This window comes from Gavialis gangeticus, unplaced genomic scaffold (genome assembly GCF_001723915.1).
Source record: "Gavialis gangeticus isolate Ggan-Ray unplaced genomic scaffold, GavGan_comp1, whole genome shotgun sequence".
Lineage (NCBI taxonomy): Eukaryota > Metazoa > Chordata > Crocodylia > Gavialidae > Gavialis > Gavialis gangeticus.
In genome coordinates, this window is record NW_017729032.1 from 105,027,306 (window position 1) to 105,051,522 (window position 24,217).

General features: G+C 50.9%; 1 long non-coding RNA gene across 1 annotated transcript; it reads right to left on the bottom strand.

Annotated features, from left to right (window-relative positions):
- Positions 1 to 7,715: 7,715 nt before the first annotated feature.
- Positions 7,716 to 20,898, bottom strand: LOC109303303. The gene is made up of 3 exons (XR_002099048.1): positions 20,708 to 20,898; positions 19,018 to 19,023; positions 7,716 to 7,726 (listed from the first exon to the last, which is right to left on the bottom strand). It is a non-coding gene; the product is annotated as an uncharacterized LOC109303303 (long non-coding RNA).
- Between the last annotated feature and the right edge of the window lie 3,319 nt (positions 20,899 to 24,217).

Here is a 24,217-nt window from a genome sequence, read left to right on the forward strand (position 1 = left end):
AGAATTTAGAGAGACACATTTAGAGTTGGGAATTAGGAGACAGTCCCTCAGAGGGCAGATGGCCAGTTAGTCAGAGGGATACAGATGAGGCAGACAAGGGATCTATAAGGCCAGGTACAGACATTGCAGTTTTACTGGTATGAGTAATCAGAAACCAATCTTTACCCATAACAGAACAGAAGTTTGGCACACAGAGACTGGATTAAATTGGCCTCTGAAGTTAGTTGACTTCACAGTTACAGTGTAGGACACTCATGGATGTTTTACAACCTCCATCTGTCCATCTACTGTTAAGAAATATTGCAGAAAAGTGGAGCACATTCAGACAAACGTTGAAGTGATATCAAGAAACTGCAGGGACAGAGGAAAAATGATAAAGTAAATTCTTAGTCTCTTTGCATGTTGTACAGGAGGAGGAAACCCTGGATATTTGTAACACCTTTACCTTTGCAAGAGGACAAAATATGTAAATAATGCCAAAAAAATGCCTGAGACTTTTGAGACACTAAGATTTTTTATGTGCAGACAAACATAGAACACAGTATAGATAAGTATGTTACTGAACCAGAGACTGAGTAGTAAGAACTGTGCTTTGGGAACTTGCCAGAATTTATGATTAGAGAGGATTATTTGCACATTGCAGACACTGCATTACATGAATAAAACACTGCATGACAGAGACTTGTCCCTAGAAAAGACTATCCATATGTGCAGGGCATCAGAAACTGTGAAGGCCTAGGCTGCAAAGCTAGATGCACTAAAAGGGTCTGCCTATGCAGTAGACATGAAATCATATGGCCAAAAGACGCCTGAAGAAAATTCTGCAGAGTGGAATTTTTCATTGGCAAGGAATGTGTTAAGGGGGAAATAGCAAAAGAATAAATGTGCAATATATAAGAAAACATGGACCCAGATGTGGTGCTATATTTGAAAATCTCTTTTTTTAACTGTTAAAAGAGGAACTATTTTCCCTGGTATTACAGATCTCAAACACAAATGCCTTAAGTACTTACAGTTTAGAGCATACCAGAAGACTTTACATAAACACAATAGAAACAAGCAAGTCAATTAGAGTACCTAGATTTGCAGGGGGAGTGCAAGGAACAATGATTACATTTAAACTGGACACTGGACCTCATATTAAGATTTTATCAGAACCTGAATATAGAAAATTAAAATTGAAACCAAAAATGAGTCCAAAAACCCATCAAAATAATTGGCTACTCAGGAATAAATATACCAGTGATGGGATGTTGTAATGCTAGCAACCAATATAAAAGCAACCAGTTGTATTGCTAGAAACCAATATTAAAATAAAGTACACAAATTACCATTCATTGCTGTACCAAGGGAGGTGACACCAATTTTAGCTTTGGCATCTTGTGATGTTAGTTAAGTGTGTGCTTGTATATAAAGACACCACATTCATGCATCCCAATGATCTTGGCTCTTATGGCTCTTATGGGGAAGTGCCCAGGTGCTGCACAAACAATGAGTATATTTCTGGCTGGAGAGCTCAAAGTAAGGTGCAGGGCACACTCAGAAGACACAGAGTCTGTCAGCGGCACATGCAGAGCTGGGGCTGCTGGACTGCAGCCAGAGACTGTTCAGATCCAAGCAAAAAGAGGGTGCTTCCAAGCCTCCAGTCTGTCTAGTGACTCAAAGCAGCTGCACCCAGTGCTGAGCCTGGCTCTAGGATACCAAGCTATCCGCCGTTGCCCCAAAGCCTGCATCAGCATAACTGCAAAGTGCAGCCTAGTGCATTGTGAGTGGGTGGGACCCTTCAGTCCCCCCAGATACTATTGTCCCAGCCCAGCCCTGGCTCATCCCTGGCCCTACCTCCAGCCCCACCCCAGCCCCTATGTTCCTGCTTCCCCAGCATCAGTTGAAAGCAGAAAGGAGCCAAGACCACGGGACCCCACACTGCTGTTGGGCACCATCAAGAACAAGAAATAGTGACTACTGTTCTCTAAGGTGCAGATGCTGTAGGTGGAATGGTGGTTCCAGCAGCAGCTTACCTGTCAGTGAACTGACCAACTTGGGACTTAGTCTGCACCTTGGAAAACAGCACCTGCTGCTTCTTCTTCTTGGTGGCACCTGGCAGTAGCACAGGGTCCCACTCACTTGACTCCAGCCTGCTCAGTTGACATACACAATGTTAAGGTACCATAAGGTGTCTACACATCCCTTAAGGTGCCTTAACTATTCACACCTAAATTTGACACCTTTTTCATGGAGATGCAGCTCCTCATTCCTCAGGGACCCTCTTCCCCATGCACAGATTAAGGTGGAAATAGGCAGACTTGATGAGACCTTTCCATAAAGGAGGAAGAAACTGAAAATTTTCATTCTTCGTGAATGGGAATTACAATCATCAAAATGGGGACAACCCGAACATAAAATTTGTGACTCTCTCTCCCAGCTGCAGCAGCCCATAGTGTTCTCCACTTCACCATGGAGGAATTGCAGGGAAGCAGTCTAGTCATCAGGCATTCAGACAGCATCAAGCACATTTTAGTAGGACTTGTGCAAAACTCACACTTGCACCAAGGCAGATATGGTTCTGGCCCTGATGTAAAGCTGGAGCTAAGGGGTTTGGAGATGCTGGCCACCACACAGAGTTGGAAGAAGGAATGGGAGTTGAGAGGTATTTGCAGCTTGGGTACTAAGAGGGGAGTGCAGGTATGCAAAGGAAAGCTGAGGATTTGTGTTTGCAGTGTGGTTTCTTTGTTTCTGGTAGTTGAAGGAGGGTCAAGGGCTATGTCTGGCATGCAGTGAATAGGCAGTTGCTTTTGGGTGGGAGAGAATGTCACTCATTAGGTATTTCAGGAAGATGGTGGTTTAACTTCATTTCTTACCTCCAAGAGGGTAAATGCAGTTGTCAATTGGGTTGGAAAAGTCAAACACTTCAAATGAGACTTGAATTCCTAACAATGCCATCACTTCTTCAATATTTCCTTATAAGTACCATGTGCAAACCCATTTCATCACTGGCGCTGGTTCTTCAAGGTTCTTTTAATTTTTAGTTATTTATTTATTAATTTATTTATTTATTGTATCCAGTTCATAACTGCAGACTGATTCTGTCTCACACCACTCCTGGACTGGCTGGGGCACAGCATGCCTGGAGACAGGGAAACAGGCAGCCCTGAGATATCTTTTCCCCTGCCTCTGGGTGGATAAGCATGGGGGCCTGTGCTGAGCAGCCCATACTCCAAGGCACACTGCACCCCAGCCAGCCTGGGAGCAGGTGGATGGGGTGAAGTGTGCCTCAAGATAGGGGAGCAGGCAGCCCTGGGCTGGATGAGCATCTTCCTCTTCTGAGGTCACCTGGTTTCAGTGCAAACCTGTGTTTATTGCAGAGTCCTCAGTGTTCTGCAAAAGGAGGAGGGTGCTCTTTAACCCCATTTCATTGAAGGGGGAGGGTGGGGTTAAAAAGCCCTGACCAGAAGCCCATGGCAAAGTGCTGCACCTGGGCAAAAAGAACCACCAGCACACTTACATGCTGGGGGATGACCTCAGCAGAACAGCAGAGGAAAGGTATCTCGGAGTCGTAGTTGACTACAGGATGAACATGAGTTGTTAATGTGACAAAGTGATCACTAAGGCTAACCACAGCTTATCATTCATTAGCAAATGGATGATGAACAGGTCCAGGGAGGTGATGCTTCCCTTCTATGTAGCACTAGTCAGGCAGCAGTTTTAGTATTGTGTTGTTTTTGGTGCTACACTTTGAGAATGACGTGGAGAATCTTGAGAGGGTTCAGAGGAGCGCCACTCATATGGTCAGAGGCCTGCAGGCAGGGCCCTATGAGGAGAGACTGAGGGACCTAGATCTCTTCAGCCTTCACAAGAGAAGGCTGAGAGGTGATCTGTGGCTGCCTATAAATTCATCAGGGGAGGGCAGCAAGGAATAGGATGCTCTGTTTAGTAGGGCACCCCCTGGAGTAACTAGGAGCAATGGCCACAAATTGACAGAGAGCAGATTAAGGTTGGACATTAGAAATAACTTCTTCACAGTAAGGGTTGCCAGAATCTGGAATGGGCTTCAAAGGGAGGTGGTGCTCTCTCCTACCTTGGGGGTCTTCAAGAGGAGACTAGACAAGCACCTAGCTGGGGTCGTCTGACCCCAGCGCTCTTCCCTGCCATGGGAAAGTTCATTACACAACCAATTCCTGCAGTGTTTTTTTTCCAGGAAGGAGGAGGCAGCAGCCGATCTTCATCCCGAACCCACCAGAAAGGCGTAAGACTTGTGCATCTGACCCCACAACCTTTGCACATCCTCCCTTCTGGAGCCATCTAAATGCTGTATTCATTACACCAGAGAACTGAGGCCTTTTCTTTCTGGGGAGTGCAGTTGAAATAAAGCACATATTAGCAGGGCTCATGTTAGACTCAACCCTGCCTCAAACACAGATGTTGTTTTGGGGGGCAAAGGGTAGATGCAGGGGGTCTGGATAGAGTTGGACAGCAACACAGGGTTAAGAGGCAGGAGTACATCTAAGGAAGTGATGGCGGCCTGAGTACTGAAGAGGGAGAAGAGCAGGGGCATGGCAGGAGCTGGTGAGGGTCTGGATGTGTATGGCTGGATGTTTGATTATAATGTTTGGAGTCAAGATTAAGGCTTGTGTGTTTGAGCTGCACTGATGGTGTGGCTGGGTCATGTTTTTGGGGTGTCGCATAGTGGATATTTCAGTAAGAGGGTGACCATCTAGGTCTGTGATAGAGAGTCATTTTGTGGGTGTGGTGTTGATAGAGGAGTGTGTCTGAGGGGGTCCCTCTGGGTACATCAGTGCAAGCTTAGCCAGTGCCTGTACAAGAGTTATTCTGTTGGCCAAATTGTTCAGGGTTTAGGCCAGGGGGTGCTTACAGGGGTAGCCTGATGGTTAAATTAGTCAACAGTGACCTACCTATCTGTGTATGAGGGTTACTTTCTGGGTATGTGGCAGGAATGATTGTGTGTGTGAGGGGGTGCATGCATGTGTGTGTGTGTGCTGGTGCAGGATGTGGTCAGGAGTTGTTTTTGTTTTCCTCTGTCATTGAAAGTACAGCTCACGTGGCTGGTCGATTAGCAGGCAACCTTAGTGGTTTTCACAACCATGGAGGAAGAGGCCAGTATTGATGGGTCATTTGGGCCCTTCATAGAAGAGAAAGTTTCCTGTAGGGACAAGAGGAGTGTTTGGATCCTCATGGGCCTTGGGCAAAGGAAATATGTCCTGATGTAACATCCAGAATAAGTCTGGGAGGATCAGGAGGAGAAAAAATAAATGCAATAAAGCAGCCCAGAATTTGTTCCACATGGTATTTATAATGCAGATCTTGTGGAGCAATGCCAAGGCTCTGAGTTCATCCTCACCTGAATCATTTCACTTTTCAACAGCCAGGAAAGGGTTGTACTTACCATGGAAGTAGGGAGTAGGGAAAGAGCTGGGGATCATGTTTATATGTAGAGGTTGGTGGGGGGCAGTCATATTCTACCTGACAGGCACACTTTGGGCTTAAGACAGTGGTGACATTTGCCACCTTGCTGGCAAGAGAGAGACCCTGAAGTGCCTAATTGTTAGGCCACTAGTGGAAAGCAGGGCCTTGGACTGGGAACCATATATCCAAACCAGAAGAAAAGCCAGAAGAAGAGTCCACATCACAGTCCAGGGTCAGGATGTGGGTGTCAGAGGCCAAGTCTTGATCCAAGAGGCAATTCTCAGGGTGGAGTCCAAAATGGAGCCACACTGGGTTCAGGAGCCAGGAAACAACAGCAGAGAAATCCAAACCCAAGGCCATAAAGAAGCCAAAAAACAGAGTGTACGGACAGAGAGGCATGCCACAGAAGAATTATTGATTAGCCTGCAAACCCAGAGCCTCAGATGGTGACAACTGGATTGGTGGTGGTCCCAGCAGTCAATTGGATGATTGCTGCTGCCCAAATGGGCAGTTTTCATTAGTTGAGGCTTAGTGCAGATGAGGCTTTTGAGGTACATGGCTCAGGCTGACCTGTCTTATCAGAGTCCCTGACTCCTTGGACCCACTGGGCCTGCCAGATTAGCATCCTTGATAGCCAACAGTGGCTCCAGTGACAAAAGGGTCAAGTAAACCTTGTGTGACATGGGGAAGGTTCAAGCAACCCCTAAACCCAATAACAAAAGGAGAAGGCAGTGACCCTAGTGTGCTTTGGGTACACAACCTGACTAAAAAGATTCACCCACCTGCCGTAGGCATGCATTGGGAAGAATGTGGTGTGGTGGTGACTTTGCTACCTGGATCACTTGAATTCAGGGATTTGAAGTGCTTCTCCCCACCCTTGCAGGGAAAACTCAAGCACCTTGGGGTATTCAGGGAACTACAGACCAGTCAGTCTCACCTTAGTCCCTGGAAAAATCATGAACCAGATCCTCAAGGAATCCATTTCTAAGCACTTGGAGGAGAAAAAAGGGAATTAGGATTAAACAGCATGGATTCACCAAGGGCAAGTCATTGCCTGACCAACTGGATTGCCTTCTATGATGAAGTGATTGGCTCTGTGGCTGTGGGGAGACCAGTGGATGTGGTGTACCTTGATTTTAGCAAGGCTTTTCATATGGTCTCCCATACCATTCTTCCAGGCAAACTAATGAAGTATGGGCTGGATGAATGGACTGTAAGGTGGATAGAAAACTGGCTGCAGCATCAGGCTCAGAGGGTAGTAATCAATGGCTTGATGGCTGGCAGCTGGTATCAAGTGGAGTGCCCCAGGGGGTTGGTCCTGGGACTAGTTTTGTTCAATACCTTCATCAGTAACATATCAAATGGCATATAGTGCACCCTCAGCAAGTGTGCAGATGACACCAAGCTGGGCAGAGTAGTAGATATGCTGGAGGGTAGCGCTAGGATTCAGAGTGACCTAGATAAATTGGAGGAATGGGCCAAAAGGAATGTCATGAGGTTCAACAAGGACAAGTGCAAAGTCCTGGACTTTGGATGGAACAACCGCATGCACAAGTGCAGGCTGGGGGTTGACTGGCTGGGTAGGCACTCTGAAAAAAAAAGACCTGGTAGTTACAGTGGACAATACATTGAATATGAGCCAGGAGTACCCTTGTTGCAAAGAAAGCTAATGGCATAATGGACTGCACTGTTGGTGTGTTGGCTTTAGGTCAAGGGAGGTGATTATTCCCCTATACTTAGCACTGATGAGGCCACATCTGGAGTACACTGTTCAGTTTTGGGCCACCCATTACAGAAAGGATGCGCACAAGCTGGACAGAGTCCAGCGGTGGGTGACAAAAATGGTGAAGGGGCTGGGGGACATGATTTGTGAAGAAAAATTGGGAGAAAGGGCTTATTTAGTTTAGAAAAGAGGAGAGTGGACTTAATAGCAGCCTTCAACTACCTGAAGGGGGGTTTGAAAGAGGATGGAGCTGGACTGTTGTCAGTACTGCCAGATAACAGAACAAGGATCAATGCTTTCAAATTGCTGTAAGGGAAATTTAGGTTAGATATTAAGAAGAATTTTCTTACTAGGAGGGCAGTAAAACCCTGGAACAGGTTACCCGGAGAGGCAGTGGAAGCTACATCCACTGAGGTTTTCAAAACCCGGCTAGACGTAGCTTTGCCTTGGATGATCTCATTGGGGATGGTCCTGCTTTGTGCAGGGGGTTGGACTAGATGTGACCTCCTGAGATCCTTTCCAGCCCTAACTTGCTATGATTCTGTGATTCTATTCTGGTATATCATCCCCACTTCCTATCTGCTCCAGCCTTTGAGACATCAATGCTTTCACCACTGTTTCTGGCAAAAAGCCCTCCTTGGTCTCTACCCCTTCCTCCCCACCAGCAGAGGATGAGTGTGACCCCATAGAACCAGGCTCTCACAGTTACCCAAAGACAAAATGCCTGAGCCCAGTGCAGTTTGCACACAGCCTCTACTAGCTTCTTCCTTCCTGGCTGGCTCCACAGGAGGTCTTGGGGTCTGGCCACACCATGAAATGGAAAGAAGCAGAGAGCCAAGTGCCCATATGTCCATTGCTGTCATGATCCCACTTGGGCTCTAGACACAGAGATGTGAACTCAGCTCTTGGTAGAGCCCTAGGGCAGGTTTCTCCAGTTTAAACCCACCCCCCTTGTTTCTGTCTCACTGAACCTTCTTTCACATGTCTCACCTGAACAAGTGGGATTATGCCACCTCTTTCCTCTCTCACCAAGCTATAGACCCTGGGTCCCTGTACACTATCTCACCATATCAAGAAAAACACCACAAGGAGTAGGGTTGTTCCAGGAACCCAGAAACCACTCAAGATGAACTACTTGACCCCAGTGTGATTTGACCATACAGCCTTCTGATCTGGAGTCAGACATGCTACTGCTGCCCCATGGAGCCACATGTTTTACATATTTCTCTTTCCTCTTCATCATCTCCCTGCCAGAAGGTCTCCCACCTGATGCACTTGGGGATTTTTCTTCCTCTCATCTTCCATGTGGCATGTATGCTTTGGGACACCACAGAGGAGTCTGGGGCATCAGAAAGGGTGTGCGAAACAGGTCCTATTTGATTTGGATTTGGCCTGAATCAGGGACAGTGATTCAATTAATTGAATCTCATCACTGTCCTGATTCGATTTGACTGAATCCAAATCTGAAGATTTGGTGCTGATTCAGAGAATCACCAATTCAGACATAGTTACAGCTTTAAATGTTTTATTTCTACATACCTCGAGGTACCAGTGTGGCTTCTGATTTGTGTGTATGTGTCTGTGTGTATATCCCAAACACCTGGGTTCTCTGTGTGTGTATGTGTGTCCCAGATGTCCGGGTTCTGTGTCCATGTATATTGGACACCTGAGTTCTCTGTGTGTGTCCTACATTGTGTGTGTATGTGTGTCCCAAATGTCTGAATTCTGTTTGTGTGTGTGTGTTTGTGTGTTCATACAAGTTTTCTCTGTGTGTTGGATGCCTAAGTTCTCTGTGTGTGTCCCAGGCACCTAGGTTTTGTGTGTATGTGTATATCAGGGGTGTGGGTGTGTATCAGGGGTATGTGTGTGTACTTGTTAATCTAGAACACCTGAATTTTGTGTGTCCTTGGCATCCCACCTGTCCAAGCATGGATGTGTTCTGGACACCCACATTGCTTGTGTGTGTGTTTTGAGGATGCCGAATTGTGTGTGCTGTGTGTCCCAGACTTGAGTTTTGTGTGAGTGTGGCCTGGGTGCTTGGTGTGTGCATGCACATGCATTTTGCATACAGCAGTTGGTGTGTGCAGTCTCCACTAACTGGGTTCCCTTGGTTCTGCTCCATGGGGAAGCCCCCCAGTGCAGCCTGGGTCCTCCTGGTCTGTACTCGTCACTGACCCAGGACCCACAGCCCCAAGGCCAACAATTCCAACCTCTGGCACCCACATCCTGGCCCTGAGCTCTCCAGAGACCCTTGAGGCACTGCACCTGCCTCAGTACCCCCAAGCTCCAGGATTCTGCCTGCTTCCCCATGGGGTAGGGAAGGACGTTACCCCCATCAGATTTGTGCCACAGTGGCACATTCTCTTCTGGGGCCTCCCCAGTGCCTCACCCACTTGGCTGTACAAGTTCTGGCCATGCTCCTGGGTCACTCTGGGACTGCAGGCATGGGGAGAGGAGAAGCAGGGGGTCAGGCCAGCCCCAACCCCACCATCCTGCCCCCTTCCCCACCTCCCAGCCACACAGTCACCATCAGCTGTGTGCCATCACTGGCCAGGGACATGCCCACATGGAGGGGGGTCTCAATTCCACCTGCAAGCAGAGAAGGGGTGGGCAGGGGTTACCCACTCTCAACTCAGACAACACAGGCGTTCCTGCCCTAGCACCCTCTGCTCATAGCCTGCAGCCCCCCTCCCTCCCCAGATAACCCAGGCATCCAGGCTCCCAGCCCGCACTGCTCTCACCCTGCAGCACTCCTCCCCTTCCCTCCCCTCCCAGGAAACCCAGCCATCCCTGCTCCCAGCCTTGCTACTCACCCCCTTCCCACCCTTCCTCCACCCAGATCCCCACTCCCCCAACTCACTGCGCACAAGAACAGGCTCACAGGAGTTGGTGGGGACAGTGCATTGGTACAGGCACCCTGGGGTGTTGTGCTCCCTGCAGGAGCAGGCAGAGGTTAGGGGCACCTTCTGCAGAACCCAGGTGTCCAGGCTTCTAGTGCCCAAGTTCCCTAGTTCCCCTGCCCCAGTTCTGGTCAGGCTATCATATCTGTCCTGTATTAGCCCCTGGCTTTGTGGTGACAGCTGAGGACATTGGGGTAGTGAAAGGGGAACCAGGAGGCTGCAGCATGGGCTGAACATGGACAAGAGGAAATGCACCAAGCGCAGGCAGAGGCCCAGAGTTCCCTCATGTCACCAGGGAGTCTCTCTGTTCTGCTAAAGAACCCAGCCATCCTGGCTCCCAGCCCCACTGCTCTCATCCCCCAACCCCACTCCCCTCCCAGGGAACCCAGGAATCCAGGCCCTTAACCCTCCTCTGCCCCACTACACAACTACGGGGCTGCTCCTACCTGCCATTTCCAAAGTCTGGGACCTAGAGACTGAAATCCAGGACCTGTCCAATGCCAGGGGCCAGGACAACTGTGTGGGCCTTTTCAAGGTTATACCCCAGGGCCTAGGGAGGGGCCAGGGCTGGGCCTAGGGGGACACAGAGCAGGGGACCAGAATACCTAATCCCTGGCACCAACCCCAGCACTGGACACAGCTTTGTGACACCTGCCCCCAGGTGCTCACCCTAGAACTGTCTGCAGCTCCATTATACCTGGCCCATGACACTCACCCCAGAGCTCATTACAGCTCCATTACAGCTGGCCCATGGAACCCATCCCAGATCCAGCTTCAGCTCCATTATACCCATCCCATGATCCCACAGGGCCGTGCTGGGAGAAAGGAACCCTGTCACTCCCATCCTGGAATGGCGCAACAGTCGCTAAGGGCTGGGGGCACTGGTAGGGTAACCATATTTCCAGTTCCAAAACGAGGACACCTGTTGAACAGGGAGGGAGGGGGAAGTCATATGTGGATGCTCTACCCCTGCACATTTTGTTGCCCCTCACTCCCAAGCCACAGCCTACCCACCCCTCTTCTGTGCTGCTGCCCCACAATCCCCTACCTTTCCAAGCAAAGGCACCAGGCCCGGTGCCTCCAGCCCAGCCATGCAGCTCCCTGATGCCCTTGAAGGGCTTTGCACACCCCTTCCCTCCACTGCAGGGGTAGGCATGTCCTCCCCACCTCCCCTGGCCCCAAAAGATCTGGAGCCCAGACAGCTTCCCTCAGTGCTGGCATGCACTCAATCCCACTCAGACAGCTATCCCCTGCACACATCCATGCTCCCCACCACACACACACATGGGCACACACATGCAAGTGCCCACCCCAAACCCCTCCAGTCAGTCCCCAAAACATGGCCCTCCAGACCCCACAAACCCCAGATTGACCTTCATACAGCACCTGGGGTGACTAACACATATTGCCTGATTGCATGCTTCCATTCTTTGCCATGGTTTCCAGACTGGTCCGAGGCCCAGCCAAAGAAGCTAGCAGATGAGGACTCCTACCTCCACTAGCACTCTGCTGCATGGTGGAGTGCACACTTTTCTCCTCCCGCTGGGTTCCCGCTCCTGGCATGGGTAGCCCCTTAACTGGGCTGCTCACAGTGCAATCAATGGCTATAGGCATATAAGCAGGAAAAGGGCAGCCCTACACAGGCAGACACCTCCATCACAACCAGCAGCAGGGACTGGCCCTGTCCACTCTCACACCTTTCAAGGGCTGAGCCTAGGGCAAGGCCTATCACTTGCCTGAGAGAGACTTGAACCCTGGATCCTCAGAATAAAAGTCAAAAGTTCTACCAACTGAGCTATCAAGGAAAAAGATGAAAAAGCAGCATCCCTCTCTTCACCATGGTTGCCACCTGGCCCCAAGCCCAGCCCAAACAACTAGCCAACCAGGACTCCTCCTGGCCCCTCTGGCACTCTGCTGCAAAGTGGAGTGCACATGTTCAACCTCCCACTTGGTTGCCCTCTCTGAACACAGGCAGCCACTTGCACATCTCTGCACCACTGCCCCAGACTCCCCAAACTCTGCCCTGAAGACTCCTTGCTCAAAGACATGCTTCCCTGAAGATGGCTCCCTCAGCTCTTCAGCCACACCCACACACAAATAGTCATCTGACCCAAGTGGGAATGAAGGTCCCTGCTCAAGGTGGGTGAGGCCCTGATTCCTCTCCCCCTCCCCCACAGCCCAGCTCCATGCCTTGACAGCCACCATCCCCCAACACTATGGGCTTGGAGGACCATGGAGACAGGGGTACGGAGGTACCTAGCCCTCCATGTTCTGGGCCATGCACCACCTGCAACAAGGAAATGGCCCCACCTTCCTCTGGGGATGGATAAAAGGGGATCACCGCGCACAAGGATGCAAACCAAGTCTCCCCAGGCAGAAGGAGAAGTAGGGCTCATTCAAGTAGTTGAACCCAGGACCTCCAGCACCCAAAGCAGAGATCACGGCCTTAGACCAACAAGCTGGGCACCTGCTGACCCCTAACTCTGCCCTGCCACATTTCAAGACCCTGTGGCATGGGACCCTCTTGTGCCATGGAACTGCTGTGCATTTCCGAGCCCAGGCTTCCAAGCTGACTTCCGTTGTGGCTCTTCCCTCATGATGACCTCTGAAGTGATGCTCTCCTGCTTGGGCAGATGGCCAGAAAGTCCTGTGCAGCAAGCCAGGACGTGGAGAGGAGGCAAAATGCCAGGGGCCGGTAGCCCCAAGAGACGCGCTGGGAGGCCAGGCTTGGCATGGGCAGGGCAGCCCCCCTTGCCTGCAGACTCCCTGACTTCAGATCACCCACAGGGCAAGCAATGAGGTGGAGAGGAAGGAGCAACTGCTGCTCTTTCTTCACCTGGCTGCCATGGGTGGGAAGCCAAAGGGAGCCCTGGGCTGCTCCCAGTGCAAGCAATGGCTGAAGGCTCACCAGCAGGAAATAGACATGAGAGGAAACCTTCCAGAAAGCCAGCAGCAGGGACTGGCCTAATCCATTCTCATACCTTCCCAGGGCTGAGTCTAGGGCAAGACCCCACTCTTGCTTGAGCATGTATTTGAACCCTGGGCCCTCAGATTAAAAGTCTGAAGGTTTACCGACTGAGCTACCCAAGCTGTATGAAAGATTGCTGCCTCCCTGTCTTCACCATGGTTGCCACCCGACCACAAGCCCAGCCCAAGCAGCTAGCTGACCAGGACTCCTGGCTCTTCTGGCACTGCTGCACAGCGGAGTGCACACGTTTCTGCTCCATCTGGGTTCCCCTTGCCTAACAGCGGCAGCCCCTTCCACATATCCACACCACTGCCCCATGCTTCCCAAACTGTACCCTGAAGACAACCTTGCTCAAGGACATGCTTCCCTGATGATGGCTCCCTCAGCTCCTTTCTCTGATCTATGAGGCAAACCCTCTTTGGGGGAGGGCCCTTTGTGGGCTGGTGGTCCCCCCACTGGTGTTCAGCTGAGGCAGTTAACTCTCCCCCCCTTCTTCTCTTTTCCTCTCTACTGATTGATGTGGCAACTGGGCTCACATCATGGAGGGCCCTTAGTGGACCTGTGGTCCCTCCACTGGTGTTCAAGCGAAGCGGCTACCTCCCCTACCCACTTGACTTCCACCATTGGAGATGAGGCTCTTCCCCCTCCCCGGAGGAGGAGGTTTGGCCAAACCCATGCTGAGCTAGACTGAACTTCCCTGGGAGCCGTCCTGTAGCAAAACCCCCAGTTTTTCTTTTTTTCTTTATTTTACATTGCATTCCTTCCCCTTCCCCGACCATTTCTAACTTTTTCTCTCCCTCTCTATTTCCTATAGATAAGGATAAGTGAACTCAGACTTAGGATAAGCTTTAACATTTTTATTTTGGTAGCAAGCTTTTGGTTTTGGATATCCACTGTTTTATGTTGTATAATTATTAGATTTGTATTGATTTGTACTGTTGTATATTGTATTATTATCATTTTTCATTGATTTTTATTGTTTCATATGGATATTGTATGGTTTAGGCCTGTGTTTGTAAGTGAACCAAAGTCATGTCAAAGTTTCCACTTTATATGTCAAGCCTCCATCTTCTGTCCTCTGCCTGGGCATCCCATGTGGCAACTGTATGAATCACATGCCCCTCCCATGTAAATTGATTCCCAGATGAATGAGAGTGATTGGGAATGATTGAAATACAATGGTAGCAGGCCTTTGCTGAATGGCCTGTAATAACTGAGCCATCACCTCACATTGATTCATCCAGGAACCATGGACCTCCCCCAGGAACACAGACAAGAACCCACATTTGAAAGACAAAAGACCCTGCAGAACCAGCAACTCTACCATTGTACCCCACAATTACAGACACCTGAAACTGCACATCCCTGCATGGATCACACATGCTCAGTACGCCGGGGGCTGACCCTTGCCTGGGCATGCCTCCTGTCACTAGGGTCACACAAGGTCTGCTCCTATAAAAAGGGGCAGTTAAGACAGACCCAGTGGGACACCCTCTCCATCTGGACCAGCACCATACTACACCATCTATCCACCCAGAGGCCATGCCAGTGACCCCCCTCTGGAAAACACCAACTGGACAAGGATGCCTATCATCCCCCACCCCCTCTTCAACCAAGAACTTGGACGCTGCTTCTCTTCCCCACCTGGACTCCAGCCCTTCCACTGAGTCTCTTTCCCCTGCTGCCATTGTGAGTGTGAGTGTGTGTGTGTGTGTGTGTGTGTGTTAACCAATATCTTCATGGGGCTGTGAAGTGTGTTGTCTGTGTAATAAAACTGTTATTTGGACCCCTAAGTTGGGTTTTGCTTTATTATGTTTTGGCCCTCCTCCAATCTCTGCTTCTCACCCCTCTAAGTTTTGTCTCATTTCTCCCTCTCCTGCTTCTGTCTCACTGCTGTCTTTCAGTCTCTCATGCTACTTTTCCTGTGATTTTCTTCTGTCCGTCACTTTGTTTTCAAGCTTCCCCCACATCTTCTGTAGTTCCCCCTCCCCCTCAGCTTTCCAGCTCCTTGTGACTGTCCTTCAATTTTCTCCAGCAGCTGGAGCCTTTCTCCAGCTCCCAGCACATACTGCCAATCCCTTCAGCTTCTCTAGCTGCCCTGGAGACATCCTCTGGCTCCCCACACCCAGAGCCCCACTTTCCTTTAGTCCCATTTCCCTCTCCCCACCTATCTTTCAGCTCCCCCGTAGCTCTGGCTCCAGTACCAGCCTCTGTGCCAGCATTGCTCCCCTGTTCTGCAGGCTTTAGGCATTGTCTTTTAATCAGTTAAGCTCAATTAACCTAAACTTACCCCTGAGTCTCAGTTCTTCAACCCAGGCCCCTGTAGTCTACCGGTTCTAATCGCGGACCCAGCAACTTCCACTCCCTACACTTCTACTTTCTTACCTTAACCTTTTCCTAGGTATCCCAAGTACACCAAGCATATACATACATACATACACATCACAACACACAACTTAGGAACGTACCTGTGTGTACGTGTAGGTGGGTTGTATGTGTGTAAACTGATGAGTGTGTGTGTATGTGTGTGTGTGTGTATGGCATTGTGTGCATGATATACAAAATAGTGATCTTTGTCTAACTTTTGGGTTGTATACCGTATGTGCTTGACTTGGTGACAGGTATGCATGTGCCTAGGCTGGTTTGAATGTGTATGTGCCTGAGCTGGTAGTGTGTGTGTATGTGTGTGTGTATGCATCTAAGTGATTTATGTGTTTTTATATGTGCAATTTTGTCACACCCTCCTGTCTAACAGTGCAATATTGAGTTCCTGAGAGTTAGCCTGACCCCACAGGGCAACACTCCCAGAGGTCTGACCGTGCTGAGAGATACCGGTGAGGATCAGCAGGCCCAGCTGGGGAAGCCTTGTGTGGGTCCCGGCCCTGCCCCTCCACCCTCCCTGTCTCATGGACACTGCTTTCTCTAGCATTTAGTGTGTGGGCAATTGCCAGTGAGGCATATGCTATGGTGCCCTGAGGTGGGGCACCCTGGGGAAAGTGGGTGGGAAGAGGGTGCTTGGGCTCTGACATGTCACCCACCCTTCCTTCCCTGCTGTCCTTCCCATGTCACTGTGTTGTGGTCCTTGTTCCTTCCTTGCCCTGGGGAAGGGGCCCTGTATTGTCACTGAGGGGCAGTGGGCTGTGGGCTGGAAAGTCACTGACCCTCCTGGGCCAGTGGGTGCCCATCCATGAGGCTCCCCCACCCCACTCTCCCTAACCCAAGGAGCTTGACTACCTGGTTGATCCTGCCAGTAGCATATGCTTGTCTCAAAGGTTAAGCTATTCATGTCTAAGTACACATGGACAGTACAGTGAAACTGTGGATGGCTCATTAAATCAGTTATTGTTCCTTTGGTTGCTCCAACCGTTACTTGGATAACTGGTAATTCTAGAGCAAATACATGCTGATGAGTGCTGACCTCTGGGGATGCGTGCATTTATCAGACCAAAACCAACCCAGGCTCACCCACCCACTTTGGTGACTCTAGATAACTTCGGGCCAATCGCACGCCCCTGTGGTGGTGGCAATGCATTTGAATGTCTGCGCTATCAACTTTCAATGGTACTTTCTGTGCCTAACATGGTGACCATGGGTAACAGGGAATCAGGGTTTGCTTCCAGAGAGGGAGCCTGGGAAATGGCTACCACATCCAAGGAAGGCAGCAGGTGTGCAAATTACCCACTCCTGACCCAGGAAGGTAGTGAAGAAAAATAACAATACAGGACTCTTTTGAGCCCCTGTAAATGGAATGAGTACACTTTAAATCCTTTAACGAGGATCTATTGGAGGGCAAGTCTGATGCCAGCAGCCGTGGTAATTCCAGCTCCAATAGTGTATATTAAAGTTGCTGCAGTTAAAAAGCTTGTAGTTGGATCTTGGGATCGAGCTGGTGGTCACCACTAGGTGAGCTACTGCCTATCCCAACCACTGCCTCTTGGCACTCCCTTGATGCTCTTAACTGAGTGTCCTGGGTGTCCAAAGCATTTACGTTGAAAAATTTAGAGTGTTCAAAGCAAGCTGGTGACTGGAACACTCCAGCTAGGAATCAAGAATAGGACTCCAGTTCTATTTTGTTGGTTTTTGGAACTGGGGCCATGATTAAGAGGGACGGTCGGGGGCTTTTGTATTGTGCCACTAGAGATGAAATTATTGGACTGGCAAGATGAATCAATGCAAAAACATTTGCCAAGAATGTTTTCATTAATCAAGAATAAAAGTCAGAGGTTCAAAGATGATCAGATACCATCATAGTTCCAACCATAAAGGATGCCAACTAGTGATCCCACAGCATTATTTCCATAACCCGCTGGGCAGCTTCTGGGAAACCAGTCTTTGGGTTCTGGGAAGAGTATAGTTGCAAAGCTGAAACTTAAAGGAATTGACAGAAGGGAACAACCAAGAGTGGAGCCTGTGACTTAATTTAACTCAACATGGGAAACCTCACCCAGCCCGGACACAGAAAAGATTGACAGTTTGATAGCTCTTTCTCAATTCTGTGGCTGGTGGTGCATGGCCGATCTTAGTTGGTGGAGTGATTTGTCTGGTTAATTCCGATAATGAATGAGACTCTGGCATGCTAACTAGTTATGCAAGCCCTGAGTGGTCAGTGTCCAACGTCTTAGAGGGACAAGTGGCATTCAGCTACTGGAGATTGAGCAATAACAGGTCTGTGATGCCCTTAGATGTCCAGGGCTGCACGCACGCTTCACTGACTGGGTCAGTGTGTATCTACCCTATACCGACAGGTGCAGGTAACCCGTTGAACCCCATTTGTGATGGGGATTGGGTATTCCAATTATTCCCCATGAACGAGGAATTCCCAGTAAGTGCGGGTCATAAGCTCTCATTGATTAAGTCCCTAGCCTTTGTATACACCACCCATTGGTACTACTGATTGGATGGTTTAGTGAGGTCCTCAGATGGCCCCGCTGGAGTCAGTCACGGCCCTGGTGGAGCACCGAGAAGACAATTGAACTTAACTATCTAGAATAGGTAAAAGTCATAACAAGGTTTCTGTAGGTGAAAATAGGGAAGGATCATTAATGGGGTCACTGTGTGTCATGCTGGCTTGGCAGGCGTGGGGCAGAGGGCAGTGCCACTACATCCATGTCTCCAGCCTCCACGTGTGCATGCCTCTGGGCCCTTGGGGCCCTCATGCAGACCAGTCCCAGGCTGAATCACTTGGTGTGCAGGATGGGTCCCCCAGCCACAGGGGGCCCAGGTGCCAAGCAGGCCCTGGGGCGGCCTGTGGCTCCCCCAAGTGGCCCCCTCTGCCCCCACTCCCCTCCACTCAGGACCCAAGGGGAGACAAGGGGTGGGGTCCCTGGAGGGGCTCCTGCCCGGTGCCAGGATTTTCTCTCAGAAGCATTGGTCTATTGCTGGGCCACCCACCCCACCGCATGGTGGTGCCCTCTCTTGCTCTTGCATCCATGTCACCCCAGCCTCCCTCTGGGTCATGCACCCTGGTGGGCTGGTTGGCCAGTCCACTCCCCTCGCTTATGTCCCTGGGTTTCCCCCCGGCCTCCTCAGCCCAGCTGACTGGGGGAGGGAAAGGGAACTCGGCAGGCTGCCAGGGCTGTGCAGACCCTTTCCAGAGGCCTGCTTCAGACTTCAGGGTGGAGAAGCAGGCTGCAGGCTTCCGGTGGACTTGGACCCACCCCCTGGTGCTGCTCTCAGGGGGCCCAAGTCCTTCTGATCAAAGCACAGCCCATGGACAGTGTGAGGTCAGTAGCGGCCTCCGGCACACCGGGACCGGGTCTTCTCAGAGTCGGGTTGCTTGGGAATGCAGCCCAAAGCAGGTGGTAAACTCCATTTCAGGCTAAATACTGGCATGAGACTGATAGTCAACAAGTACCATAAGGGAAAGTTGAAAAGAACTTTGAAGAGAGAGTTCAAGAGGGCATGAAACCATTAAGAGATAAATGGGTGGGGTCCATGCAATCTGCCTGAAGGATTCAACCCAATGGGCTGGGTCGCCCGGCCCAGGATGACAGATTCCCCCTTACCCCTCCCTCCACAGGGCGGGGTGGTTGGGGACCGCCACCCGGACAGCCCTGGCCCCTGTTGGGTGCATTTCCACCATGGCAGTGCACTGCAACCCACTTTGGGTTGGCTGGGAAGGCCTGGTGGGCAGGTGGCTTGCCACTTTGTGGAGGTGAGTGTTACAGCCCCCAGGCAGCAGCTCTTGCCATATCCTGGGGTTGAGGGAGATGACCACTGCCGTGCCTTCCCCCACAGCCCCCCATCCCTCCCTCCTCATGGTGGGGGGCAATTCAAGGGCCTGCCAGGGGATGGGCCCCCTCACTCCCAGTGTGACTGTCAACTGGGGCGGACAGTCCTCAGTGTGCCCTGACTGCATCATGCTGCTGGGTGGGGAGGGCCATGCTGGTGTTTGGAGTCTGCGGTGATGTTGGCCACCCACCTCACCCATCTCGAAACATGGATGAAGGAGTCTAACATGTGCATGAGTCAGAGGCTTGAATGAAAGCCTGTGGCACAATGAAGGTCAGGGCCGGTGCGCACTGGCTGAGGTGGGATCCCGAGGCCACCATTTACAGAGGGCACACCACCAGCCCGTCTCGCCCACCCTGTCAGGGAGGTGGAGCATGAGCGTACGTGCTAGGACCCAAAAGAGGGTGAACTATGTCTGGGCAGGGAGAAGCCAGAGAAAACTCTGGTGGAGGTCTGTAGCAGTCCTGACATCCAAATCAGTCACCCAACCTGGGTATAGGGGTGAAAGACTAATCAAACCATGTAGTAGCTGGTTCCCTCCGAAGTTTCCCTCAGGATAGCTGGCACTCGTCTGTCTCCACAGTTTTATCTGGTAAAGCAAATGATTAGAGGTCTTGGGGCCAAAACGGTCTCAACCTATTCTCAAACTTTAAATGGATAAGAAGCCTGGCTCATTGGTGTGGAGCCAGGCATGGAATGTGAGTGTCTAGTGGGCCTCTTTTGGTAAGCAGAACCAGTGCTGCAGGATGAAGCAAATGCCAGGTTAAGGCACCTGATGTTGACGCTCATCAGACCCCAGAAAAGGTGTTGGTTAAGATAGACAGCAGGACAGTGGCCATGGAAGTTGGATTCCACTAAGGAGTGTGTAACAACTCACCTGCCAAATCAACTAGCTCTGAAAAAGGATGGTGCTGGAGTGTTGGGCCCATACCCAGCCATCACTGGCAATGAGAGCTGTGGGGGCTAGGCCACTATGAGTAGGAGGGCTGCTACAGTAGGTCTTGAAGCCTAGGGTGTGGGCCCAGACGGAGCTACTGCAGGTGCAGATCTTGGTGATAGTAGCAAATATTCAAATGAGAACTTTGAAGGCCAAAGTGGAGAAGGGTTCCTGTGAACAGCAGTTGATCGGGGTCAGTCGATCCTAAGAGATAGGCAAGCACCATTCTGAAGGGATGGGAGACGGCCTCCATTGCCCTCAGCCAATCAAAAGGGAGTCAGGTTCAGATTCCTGAGTCTGGAGTGGTGGAGACAGGCACTGTGAGGCATCCAGTGTGGTAACACAACCGATCCCAGAGAAGCCGGCAGGAGCCCTGTGGAGAGCTATCATTTCTTTGTGTAGGGCAGGGCACCCTGGAATGGGTTCACCCCAAGAGAGGGGCCCAAGCCTTGGAAAGCATCGTGGTGCGCTCTCTCTGGTCCTTGAAAGTCCAGGGGAGAAGGTGTAAATCTTATACCAGGCTGTACGCATATCTGCAGTGGGTCTCCAAGGTGAACAGCCTCTGGCATGTTAGAACAATGTAGGTAAGGGAAGTTGGCAAGCTCAATCCATAACTTCTGGATAAGGATTGGCTCTAAGAGCTGGGTCAGTTGGGCTGGGGTGTGAAGTGGGGCTGGGTGCAAGCCACGGCTGGATGAGGTGCCTACTCCTCCTCCCAGGGGGGTTGGGGTGACTCTGGATGCAAGCCAAGTCCTTCCTGTGGATCATCCCAGCTGCAGTGGGCATCGCCCACCTCTCCTCCTCCATGGGGATGGGAGGGTGGTGTTCTGCCTCAGCCGATGCCTAGCAGCTGACTTTGAATTGGTGTGGACCAGGGGAATCTGACTGTTTAATTAAAACAAAGCATCATGAAGGCAGGTGTGATTTCTGCTCAGTGCTCTGAATGTCAAAGTGTAGAAATTCAAAGAAGTGCAGGTAAACAGTGGGAGTAACTATAAGTCTCTTAAGGAGGCATCTCCTTTAAGGGCAATGGTCTGGTTACATGGTCATAGCAGGTTTGTGCCAGGTACCTCCATGTGGTTCCCGCTGGGTGCCACAGACCCAGGTCTGTCAGTAGCTTGATCCTGGCACGGTACAGCCAGAGGAGTGCTTCCTTCCTGTTGAGTGCCTCGCAAGCATTTGGCAGCCCCCTTTGCTTCATTGCAAAAATCACAATGTCCTCAATAGTTGGCCCCGCTGCTAGCCAAAACTGTTCACCACGCAGTTACCAGATGGTGCCTGTGTTGGCCTGTGGCCCTGTGGGTTTGGTGGTACAGGAATGGCCAGCTTGTAGCTGTGCCAGATGGGGGATCCTTGCTTGTGAGGCCCCCACACCGATGGCAGGCGGTGCCCCATGGGCAGCCACCTGCAGACCCGGGACACAGGCCTTGAAACCCACTCCCACCCCAGAGATTACCCCCTCAATGCCACTAGGTCAGAAACATCCAGGCAGTGACACAGCCTCGGTCATGAGTCCCCCTCAGTGCAGAGGCCCGAGACCGATACCACAACCCCAAGTGAGAGAGCGCCCACCAGGGAGGGTGAACTACCCTCCAACAGGGTTTTCCTGGTGAGGCTGCTTGATTTAAACCCTCCATGCCCAATTTGCAGGGACCATGTGCGTAAACCCTCCACACTGGCCCTCCACTGTGTGGAGGACCATAAGTGGGTGGATGTGCAATACCAGTGCACCCATTGTGACATCCTCTGCCACATCCCACATTGGCAGGGGAGGATGCGGGAGTGGACCAGGAAGGACTGGGATTGTCCTGAGTACCCTGCCTCCTTCAATGAGAAAGCAGGCCTATCGCAGCACAAATGGCACGTGCATCCGGTAACACGCAGTGATGAACGGGTTGCAGATAACCTGTTGAGAACTGGTTTAAGGCCCCAGACCAGATGCAGGTGCTGGTCGGTGGAAGAAGAAGAAACTCTCACCAATCTTGACACAATGTTCTCTGGTGCCCAGAACATCAACCAGCTGATCGCTGCTGAGATGGTTTCAAAGATGCCTAAGCAGATCAGTGACAAATGGAGGTTGCTCTCTCTGAGTCCTGAGCAGACCACATTGGGTGGTGAGACTGAATCCACCTCTGTGGTGGAGGTGGAGCCCATGACTCCAGAGATGGAAGCCCAAAGCCCATTTGAACCACCTAAGAAAATCAAGAAGATTTTCACTGGATAAGAATGGCACGCCAGTGGCTGAAGAGGGGGCAGGGTCTGTCAGACAAGGTACAGGAAGTCTTGGGCTCATGGGTGGAGGGTCAACCCAGGATTTCTGCCTGGGTTGACTCGGTCTCCCTTGATGTTTTGACTTTGTTTTTGGGGGTGCCCCCAAGACCACAGAGGGTTCTGAGCAAGAAGGGGCCCATGGAGGGTGGCAAACCTATATCCTGGATGAACAAACATGCTGTCAAATGGGGCACACTCCTTTGGTACCAGCACCTGTCTGGTACCAACAGGAAGCTCCTGGTGGCCATCATCCTGGATGGCGCTGAGCGTAATCAGTGCACCCTCCTGCTCGAGGAGGTCTTCCAGGACTACCTAGAAAAGTGGGAGGCTGAGTCACCTTTTGAGGGTCTCGGACAGTTTGGGCTCCAAAGGGATGTGGATAACTTCACATTCAAGGCCTTGACCACTCCGGAGGAGGCTGTCAAGCACATGATGGAAACGGCCAACAACTCAGCTCCAGGTCTAGATAAATTCACCCTGAAAGATCTGTGCCACACGGACCCCGAGGGAGATGCTTTTGCTGAACTGTTCAGCCTGTGGCTGATCACTGGCATGGTCCCAGACAGACTTAAGGAGTGTTAGTCTGTGCTGATACCAAAGGCAGTGGACTTTGAGAAGCTGAGGCAGCTGAGCAACTGGCACCCCATCACTATCGGATCCATTGTGTTACGGGTATTATCACAAGTGCTAACTGCACGGCTCACCACAGCATGCCCCATGAGCCCCCACCAGTGGGGGTTCATATTGGCAAGTTGGTGTGCCAAAAACCCAAAGGTGTTTGAGTTCATCTTGAGCAAGATGAAGCAAGACAGGCAGCTGCTGGGGGTAGTATTCATGGATATAGCTAAAGCTTTTGACTCGGTGTCACACAATCACATTTCCTGGGTCCTAAAGGCCAAAGGGGTGGACCAACACATCATGAATCTCATAGAAAATTCATACCAGAAGGTTATCATGAGAGTACAAGTGTTTAGTGGTTCCACCCCACCCATCATCATCAAATCTGGGGTCGAGCAAGATGACCCGATGTCCTCCCTGTTGTTCAACATTGCGATGGACCCCCTGATAGGCAAGCTCAAAACATTCAGGCAGGGAATGAAAGTCAGGAATGCTTCCCTGACCATCCTGGTGTTTGCAGATGGTCTCGAACTGCTGAGTGACTCCTGGGAGGGCATGCAACACAACAACACAGCATCCTAGAAGATTTCTGCAACCTCACAAGGCTACGAGTGCAACCCACAAAATGTCAGGGGTTCTTCTTGAATCCAACATGTGACTCCTATACGGTGAACACCTGTGAGGCCTGGAAGATTGTCAGCCATGTGATCATGATGCTGGGATCAGGTGAGTCGACATGATATCTGGGCTTGAATGTCAGTCCTTGGGTTGGGATTGGCAAACCAGATTTGGGTATGCAACTAAGCTCTTGGCTTGAGATGATAGGGACTGCCTCACTCAAACCAATGCAGAAGCTCTTTGCTGGTCCAGTATTCCATTCCCAGGCTGCACTATCAGGCCAATTTATGTGAACCCTGGTCGGGTGGCCTTGGAGGCTCTGGATTTCATGAGCTGAAGAAAGGTGAAGGAATAGTTCCACCTACCCACCTGTACTAATGACCTCCTCCAGTCCCGCCACCAGGATGGGGACCTTGGGCTGCTGTGCCTGGCAAAAGCCTTTCCAGCAGTGGAAGTTAGAAGGCTGATTTGTGTAGCCACCTCATCTGATGAAGTCACATGGAAAGGGAGAAGGGAGGGAAGGGGAATGG